The 9786-nt window shown below is 47.4% G+C and overlaps 1 pseudogene; it reads right to left on the bottom strand.

Annotated features, from left to right (window-relative positions):
* Positions 1 to 518: 518 nt before the first annotated feature.
* On the bottom strand, positions 519 to 8755 carry LOC138480581 (rab GTPase-activating protein 1 pseudogene; annotated as a pseudogene).
* Between the last annotated feature and the right edge of the window lie 1031 nt (positions 8756 to 9786).

Raw genomic sequence — 9786 nt, 5'->3', positions numbered from 1 at the left:
GAGGAGGGCGAGTGGGCATAGGTGTTAACAGTGACTCGCTTGCCTTGAATTGCTAGTAGTAAGAGGAGAGATGAAGGTGGGCCTGTGCAGATGGAGGGCTGGCAGTAGGCAGTGCAGGCAAGAGGTGGTGGCAGGCCTATTTTGTCTGTTATCATGGTTTGTTAAATGATGTGGATGAGGCAGCTGAACCTAGCTTGTGGCAAGCAGGGCTGCTGGCTCTCCTGCCATTGGTATAAGGCACGGTGTGAGGGTGATCGTAGTATTGGTGTGGCGCTGGGGCTGTGGAAGAGGTGGCGGGGCTTGGTGGGGGTTACCTCGCTGTTGAGGCTTGTGGCCATGCTTTGGAGGAGTTTAGGGTGGCAGTGAGGGGCATCTGTTGATGCAAACTCAGGCGCGTGTGTGCTTCTGTGCTTGTCGTGCATGGACAGGCACTGACAGGTAAGGTGGGCCTTGTGCTTGGGCCTTCCGGTCGGGTTGGCTTCACCTGCCGGCTCGCTGGATGCAGCTGGAAATATGTATCACTCACTGGGTGGGCAAACTTGGACTTTGGTCTCCAGAATAAATCTCGCCGACCCCTGCACTTCGGTAATTACTAGATTGACTGCTGTCGTCATGAACAGAACTTTATCTTTAGGGGTTTCTTCATTCACAACTGGGAAGTGTCGCGATTTTGGATTCCAGCTACCTGTGATGACGTAGGATTTTCTATCGAAACTTTTGTCCATCGACTCCCAATCTAAAAGATGAATGTCAGTATTTTGGACATCCTTTCTAGAGTTAAGAAGTCCAAAAACCTTATTTATTGCAAGTTATTTATTTAATATTAGTTGAAAATAAATGACAATCGTCTTGTCTACTCATTGTCAGTGCTTGAAACACTGTTCATCCTTGTCTTTTGCACTTAAGTACACTTTTCCTAAAGTACCCTTTCCCATCATCTTCCTTAATTTCCAAAGAGACAGAGAAAGCAAAGATGTCACTGCCTGGTGTCTGCAGTGGCAAGCTAGTCATATTTTTGACTGATCGTTGGAAGGCTGTAGCAAAACTGTAAAGTATTTGGCAGACAGCTTCTGGTATCTTTCATTGGAAGACATGGATTCTGAACAGTTCTGCATTGTAATGGCTTTCAGTAAAAGCAAAACAGTCGCTCTCTGGAGTACCATCATGCCCTCTGAAACAGAAAAGAATTTTGTAGATTGGATATCGTGCAATTTTAGTATTTGTTTGTGGATCTAAACATCTCACAGTCCCTTCAGATACATACATTAGGCAAGAGTAACATCTAAAGAAGTTTCACACTGGCTCTGAAGTATAGCCATCATCCTTCGAGCTTCCAATTAACTTCTTGGATCATTTGCCAATGAACACCCTAAATAGGTAAGCTTACTGAAAACAACACTGTCTTAATCATCAAGAGGATAAAAGGACTGGACTCATCTTCTACTACTTGGGATGGCATCTCAGGTGCGCTCATATCTTGTTTCTGCAGTCCTACTGCTAATGCTGGGTTAATGGAGGAAGATGTGTAGGAGGCTTCATCATAAGAGTCAGGCACTGCATGGTCACCATCTCCCATTGACCTCTCCAAAGATTGCTGGTTCCAGTCATGGTCTTCTGCTGGTGTATCCATCAGAACATCTTCTGATTCCTTTTGTAGCTGCTGTTCACTTCTGTTCCCCACAGACGGCAGAGTAATGGACACTTTTTTAGAATGTTACATGTATGGCAGCTGGTTTTCACAAAGACTGTCTTGCCTGCAACAAGGAGTGCATGTGAGGAGGCAGGATAGGCCATTTTACATCCATGTGCAAAGCTGAACGCACTAGAACTGTGCCTGCAATGAAGTGTTGATGACACAGGCTATGTTGACAACAAAATGGCGTATCTGCTACTGTGTGTATTGAAGAACAGTTCCTCAAGACAAAACAAGAAACCATATTTTGATCGACGGGTCGATGGGACTGTTATTATGCTTCCAGCAGACTCTAATTCTCAGTACAATATCATTCTGGCGACTTAGCTCTTTGCCTGTATTCACAGCTCTGACACCATATTAACCTTTTTAGACACTGAATAAGAAGGAAACAAAATTAGGCTTCTGGGATACATTACTGTGATCAAAAGTTCAAGGGTTGTGTAGAAAGGTGAAATATACATGTCAGGTAAAAGCCCCCTCTAGTTTAGGCTGCAATGAACCACCAATACCGAAAATAAAACTGACCAATGTGCCGCAGAACAAACAGCATCCTTGTGCACACCACTGGAGCAAATTGGAGTGTGGTTTGAGCCAGTGCTCAGCTGCCAACCTACAAATTAAGCAAGTTGAAAGCCAGGGTCTTCATATCTCAAGCAGCTGTTTCTCTGAACCAAAGGTCCTTGCCTCTCATAACCCTTTCCACCTAGTTCATGCTAATGAGTGGAGTCTCCAGAATCCCCGCCGCATCTGCCAATTTCGAGATCCTTGTGGCACTTTACTTAAAATGTATCTCTTTAAGAGACAGTGAAAGGGAAACAGAGGCAGAGAAAGCGAGAAAAAAGTGACAGAGAGAGAGAGAGAGAGAGGGAGGGAGAGAGGGAGGGAGAGATAGAGAGAAGTGGAGAAAGAGACTGACTGCGGGAATTTGTGAAGGTGACCTATCTGCAAGAGTATAGTGGTAGGAGCATGGGGAGAACACTCACTTTTAAGGGCTTCTAATGCATTCTGATCCTCACTATGCTATGTTATGATACGCTATGTGTGGTTTCAGGTTAGTCTGCCCATTGAGTTCTGTGACTGCTACCAGCACTAACATGCTCAAAATCTACATTCCAGCAAACAATACTCATAACAAAAAAGCCACACTGAGAGGAATTGCCATCTGGCAAGGATGCAAAGCCCTGGCTTTTTTGATTTTTATTAATACGTACAATGATATGGGTGATTCCTTCTCCAAAAGGGTAATCTGCTAAGCAGATCCCCCTTTGTCACAACTCCATGCCACATCATAATGCACTTGTGCCCTGCTGCATCAGTAGCCTGATCTGCCACACCTGCTGTGCTCATAGTGCAAGGCAGTTTCAAGGGTCGCAAGATGCCCACTCAAATGTCACAGTGAGAGCAAAGTCACCAAAGTACAGGGGCAATGTTTAAGATATGCCCCCTGTACCCAAACTAAGATGACCATGAGTAACCCATGCTGGTGGCAGCGTAATCTCTAAGAATATGTTATGACTGAGTTTAGGCAAAGTGCATGGCAATAATTATGATCATGGCCACCACATCTCAATTGATATTTCACATGTGTCAGCTCCTGTGAGTCAGCTCTGCTGTGGAAGGGAATGTTTATTTGGGCCAGACAGGCTGCTACTGCCAACGGCAGGACAGAAACCCTGAGGACCCAGCTTCTCACTGATTCCCTTTGTGAGGGCTGGTATCCCCCTCTCCCAGAGACAGCTGCACAGCAGGCGGCCTGGGCCCAGGGGTCAAGGACCACACCCTTTAAGGATGAGCAGCCTCAAAGCAAAGGTCTTTGAGTCAGTAGGATGGAAGGGGGAGGGAGTAGGATAGGCAGGAGTGCTCTGCACATCTGAAGAATCCTTCAACCATCTTGTTTCTGACTGTCTCTTTTATCCTTTCCTGTCTCCTCTACTTCCTCTGGAGCAAATCACTTTGGGTGCAAGATGAACAGGGCACGGTCCACTCCAGCCAGGAGCAGGGATTGGTCCCTAAAGCAGTCTAGCTTTAGAGCAATCTCCTGAGGACTTGTGCCCTTAGAAGGAGACTTGGACCCCATCAGCAGAAATCCCTCAGTTCCTCAAGGATCCTTTAAAGCAGAAGAGACATTCGGAACATTCTCATATTGATTTCTCTTGGGCCAGTTGCACTCTCCAAAGCACTCTGCCAGAGGTGAAGATGGAGGTATCGTAGACAGAAGGAAGATCCATTCCCTAGCCACTCTCTGGGAACATTGGGAGTGACCAGTGCTCTGGGCCAGGACGAACCAATCTGCAACAGATCTTCTGTTACAGAAGAGCAGACCTTGAACTGGAGTATGCTGTCCTCGAGTCCTTTGTGAAAGCCTCACAGCAGCCGGAGAGGCAGACCAGTCAAAACTCCCTCTTTTACCACACCAACCAGTCTCTCAGTTTTTCCCCACATCCTGAACAATAGCTAGTGCTGGTGTCTGCGTTCCTCCAATCAGCTGAACTATTGTGCTGCATCTAAACCAGCTCAACACTGCATCGTGTCCTAGTGAAGCCCATCACCTGCTACATCCGAAGTGTCTGCTCAGCGCCAAAACACAAAACGAACCTCTGGAGGGTCACTTGTTGACTTTACACGGGGGTTACAACCACGGCTCGGCCCAGCGAGCCTGGGACCCGCTGCCCCATTGACTGCACATCAACACACCCTCGATCACCATTTCAACGACCATCGTCTGCTGAGTCAAACCTCTGGAGTGTCACTTGTTGACCTCTCCCAGCGGCTAAAGCTAAACTCGGCCTGGCTAACTGTGAAGCATTCTTGGGACGGCCCGGCCTGCCCCATTGAACCACCACCACTTGACCCCACAGAACACCTGCATTCACCCCTGCCCGATGCCCACTTGCTTCCAGGGCCTGTACGAACCTACATACCCAAACTGAGCTCGATCAGTTTGCATCGACGTTTGCACCCGGGTATGATGCGTCAGCCCACCAAGAACTGTATCCAGGCACTGTGACACTGAACTGACCCAATGGTCCACTTGGGCTCTAGAGACTAGTTAGGTTACGATCACTCTGGCTTTCAACCCAATATCCTTTTTATGGTAACTATGTTCAGAGTGCTTATTTCTCCAGTCTGTTGCATCTTCTCTATTCTTTTCTTTGGGGTGGGTTTTTGTATAGTAATCTCTTTTTATGTTTTACTTGCAGATGGTACGTTTTATTAAAGTGTTTATATATTGATAGGAACTTGAAGGGACAATGTCTTTAATTTGGACTGGGGTACTGTGTTGTTTGGGTCACTACTGGTTCACCTCCACAACCCTCTTAAGAGTATAGCCTTCCCTCGGCCTGCGTTACCACAAAAGGCGAAGGTGGTATATCCCTTTATTGTCCATTTTTTACCTTAATGATCAGTTGTGTTTTGGTTTATAGACGTATGAGGGCTAAGTGGGCAATTTTACCCCAGTCATCCTTGTACTCCTGCGAGGCAGAATCCAATTTGTCACAGACACACAAATAGCAATTGAAGAAATCTTCCAAAATACATCAAACATCTGAACACTACACCTCTACTACCAACTTAAATACAACCTTGGCCATTCCATCACAGCAACACAGGCACACACGGGTCCTCTTCGGATACAAAAGTCTCTATGCTTTTGACACCGAACACCTGGCAACTGACGTGTACACAGAGATTAGGGTCCTTTCAATCTGCATGCATAAACACAACATCAAAGCTATCTTGCATTCTCCCTTCTATCCACACTAATCGTATCCACACCCCTCTCTTTAGATCTACCAGAGTGCCTGCAGATGGTGCAAATTAATATTGGAGAGCTGTATAAATCCTAAGAAAATAACATTAGATGCACCGCAATTCTACAGAAGTATTTTGCAGTGTATTGCAAAGAGGCAGACTCCTTCTTCCATTGACTACAAGAAAGGAACTTTTCCATCTATTAGATTGGCTCATAACAGATCAGATGATAAAAACTGTAGAAGTGCAAAGTAGCTCTGCTTGGTGGCTGATGCAGAAGGTTGATGGGAGAGGTCTCACATTCTGCATAGACCGTAGAAGCCAACATAATCACTTCATCACAGACTGCTATCCACTCCTTAACATAACAGAACTAGTACCATTGGTGAACAATGCCAGATACTTTACCAATTGTATCTCAAGATTACATTTCAGCAAATATGAGTACACTTAGAATCAAAGTACCTGACTGCCTTTGTCAATCCTCAAGCAGTCGTCCAGTACACACTCATGCCTTTTGGACTCCCATGAAAGGCCGATGTGTTTCAGCAAATGGGAACAAAGCTGTAAATAGTCATACTCAACATTGTCTATTTTCAGGAGTATAGCAGCTTTGAAGGAGCACATTATGCCTCGCTAACACAAGTAGTTCAAGTGATTCAAGAGAGCAGCATGACGCTTAGGAAATATAAAAGCTAGTTTCTGCAACATTAATTAGAGAATCTGGGATATACAATATTAGAAGCAGAAGTAAAATCCAAACTACCACTGGTAGAGGCCGATCATCATGTACACACACGGAAACAAGGAACAAGTTTGCTCATCCATAGAGCTCACTGAATACTACTCAAACTTGGTAGAAAATGTCTCTGCAAAGACAGAACACCTACAGACCTTGCTCAAGAAAGGTTTAATTTTTCAGTTGGGTGATCAGTGCAGAATCCGTTTCAAAGCCACAAAAAAGAAGATACTACAGGCAGTGCATTCATCTCTTCCACCCTCTGGTCTGGTGGCCAAAATTATGCAATGAGAAAAATCCTCTCGGAGCAGGCTGGGATTTTCAATTCAGACAACATGGGCAGCAACTGATACCACCTCAGCCCTCCCACCCCCACCAATCACACCAATGCAACTGCATAACTACATCCCAGCTGGGTACTGGAAATTCTCTTTGAAGCCTCTTTTCCTGCCCAGTTCACCATTGAATGTTGACAGATCCATATCGAGCTGAATCTGCAAGAGAAAAAAACCATGAACTCCCCTGTTGACAAAGCCCCCCAATGTGCACCCTCCCCTCCCACTACCTGATCCCCTCCCCCAGTTCTCTGATGTACACCTTGCATTTTGACAACTTCCAACGCCCTAATCTCTTGATTACCCCACCAGTCAATCCCAAATGACTCCCTTCTGATGCTGCTCCAGTCCTGAAAGCATGAGTCCCAAATTCATCAGCCCTCTCCACTAGTGTTGCCAAACCCTTCCTCATGACCCCTATAACCTGCCCAGCCATCACACCTTCCCCATTCTCATGCTGGAAAACCGAACCTTCTCTGCCTGGAAATCTCCTGTTCCATGCTAAACCAGCCCTGACTGGGAACAAATTCGTTAATCCCCTGTCCAAATGGACCCAGAACCCTGTGCCCTTCTGATTCATTTATGATTTACTTATATTAACATCTAGAGTGTCCTCCAAAAGTAATATGTCCTCCCATCTCAACCCCACATCCCCCTACCCTTAACACCAATTCTGACACTCAGAACGCCCAATAAAACAACCGAGTAAAGCATGGTCTGAACATGTTCCTCTCCCACTGTGACCAGAATATCCCACAATAGTTTGACACAACCTCCCTAGCAACTGTGCGGATACTGCCCTGCTCCTGTATTTGACCTGCCCTTTCTCTCTTGCCCAGCCTTCCAACATCCTGTTTGCCATCTCCCCCCCACTAGGCTGAAAACCCCAGAACCACTTGCTGTAGAATGCAATCCCCGCTATCTTTGCCTTACACCACCCCTCATCCATGCAATCCAATATATACACCACATCCTCCCTCCTTCTCTCCTCCGCATCCCCTCTGCCTCTCTGGGCTCCACTTTTTCAAAAATCTAGCCAAGCTCTCCTGTATGCCACCCATGAGCTTGCAGCCAATGAACCCTGCACTAAATGCAATGCTCTTACTCTCCTAGCTGCTATAGCTCCTCTGGGATCCAGTGCCCTTCCAGCTACGTTTCCGGTGCCAACCAATGGAATCTCTGCCGCTGAAAATGAGATAATGCTTCAGCGATGCTGTTATCTTTTCCTGGGACGTGCATCATCTTAAACACAATATACCACTTCAGGCACCATAGCACACATTCCCTCAAAAGCCTGGACACCCTCTGATCCTTGGCTGACTGTCTGTTCACCACATTGACCACGGCCGGATTGTACACATTGAAGTTCATCTTGTTGCTCTCCAGCTCCTTGCCCCCACAATTCCAGAGCCAAATTCTCCAACTTAACTGGAGGATAGGCCTTTCCCCACAATCACTCTCCCTGCACCCTGACCCCTCCCTCTAACTCCTTCCGCAAAACATTGAATGACAGGGTGCTGTCCTGCACACCTGCTGCCCTCATGCCTAAACCTACAGACAGCCCTGGAGAACCCTTCTTTGTTGAATGCCCAGCATGCTGATGACAGCTGCCCTCTGCCTCCTCCCTCTGCCCTGTCCAAGGTGGGGTGACCATGAAAGGTTCAACAAGGCACAGGCAACCCGCTTGCTGTGTGCAAAGTGGGCGCCGGACACATAGGTCACATTCACTGTAACCACAAATCCATGTCGATCTCATCAAACCACGCCAACTGATTCTTTCCCATCCTTGCCCTAAATTCTTCATCATACCTCACCCATGCGAAACCACCAAAGCTGGCAAGCACCTTCCTAATGACATCCATATATTTGAACCACGCCACACTCCTCTCTAGGTATTTCTCATAGTATACACTAGCATATATTAGAAAGGCTGATGTCCAATTATCAATTGTTGCAGGCACCTTCGGCCTTGATGCAAGCTCCTTCTCCTCCTCCTTTGAACCCTCCTTCATCCTCACTTCCCTGCATAGCAGCTTAAATACATCAACAAATTCCCCCGCCCACATTTCCTCTATGGTGGTCACCATTAAATCTGCCCCTAATTGCTTTGTGATACGAATATAACGTAATTTCTTCAACTTCTCTTTACTCACGGTTAGCCCTTGTAGTGCTCACCTGTGCCACCGCCGATACCTCCTTGTCCGGTACCCTCTCTGTCTGCTCTCCTACCATGCTCACATTCCTCACTTCTGATCTCACCAATGCCCCTGCAGCTCCTTCACCATCCCTTTTCACCAATGTCCGCTCTCCACCCTCGCTCCTTTGCCATCACCACTGTGTCCGCAAACTGACCCACGCAGCCGACCATTCCCTTCCTTGCTCACCTCTTGGCAGTCTATCCAGGCTTCCCAATCGTGCCATACTGGTCAAGGCCACTTCTCTTTTCTTTCCTTTTGGGACTCCTACTCCGGGGACAAAACAGATCTCTCTCCTCTTCTACCCAATACCCATGACCGCCTTCCCCATACCATCCGATCTTCCTCTCCAACATCCTTCTCAAACGCCATATACCATTTTTGGTCTGGTTGCCCACTTGGGCCAGGAAGAGCCTCCTCTGACCAGCAAGTGGCATCCACCCCAATGCATCTGTGATGTCTTCTTGGAGGGGCCACCCCAAACCCTACCTGCACTGCTCTTCCTGGCAGAGGCGTCTGGTCCTCTTCCCTTCCTTCTGCTGTGTTAGGGGCCTTACTGCACCCTGTAAGCTGTTTCTTATCCCTGGCTGGAGGGACCATCCTAATCCCCAACCTATTATCACCTTCTGTTGTATTAGAGGCCATACTGCACCCTCTAACTTGCTCATCTCTGCTGTCCGTGGAGACCGTCCTGAATCTTCCCCTTCTTCTGCCAACTACCGGCGAGGGCGTCCTCCTCCTACTCCCTGCACTCTTCCACAGACACTTTTTCCCTTGGCCCCTCCTTACCGCTGCCACATTCTGCTCACCTTCTCATCCCCATCTTCAACCCCACCCTCCCTTTCAACATGGTCCTGAAAATTCCCTTCTCTACCTGCAACACTTTGCCTCTCTTGGACCTCACCACCCTTATTCCTGGTGACCCCCTAACTGGTTGCTGTGGCATGTCTGCCCTACTTCTCCAGGCCCCTTATTTTTAGCCCTGCTGCCCCAGTCCCCGCTGAAGGGCTGCAAACCACCACTGCTGCAAGGGCCCTATCAGAGGCCGCCCTGCGCTGGGGTCTACCT

Source organism: Ambystoma mexicanum, chromosome 5p (genome assembly GCF_040938575.1).
Source record: "Ambystoma mexicanum isolate Mex_15411 chromosome 5p, UKY_AmexF1_1, whole genome shotgun sequence".
In the NCBI taxonomy this organism is placed as follows: Eukaryota; Metazoa; Chordata; class Amphibia; order Caudata; family Ambystomatidae; genus Ambystoma; species Ambystoma mexicanum.
This window is presented reverse-complemented; position numbering and strand designations above follow the sequence as displayed.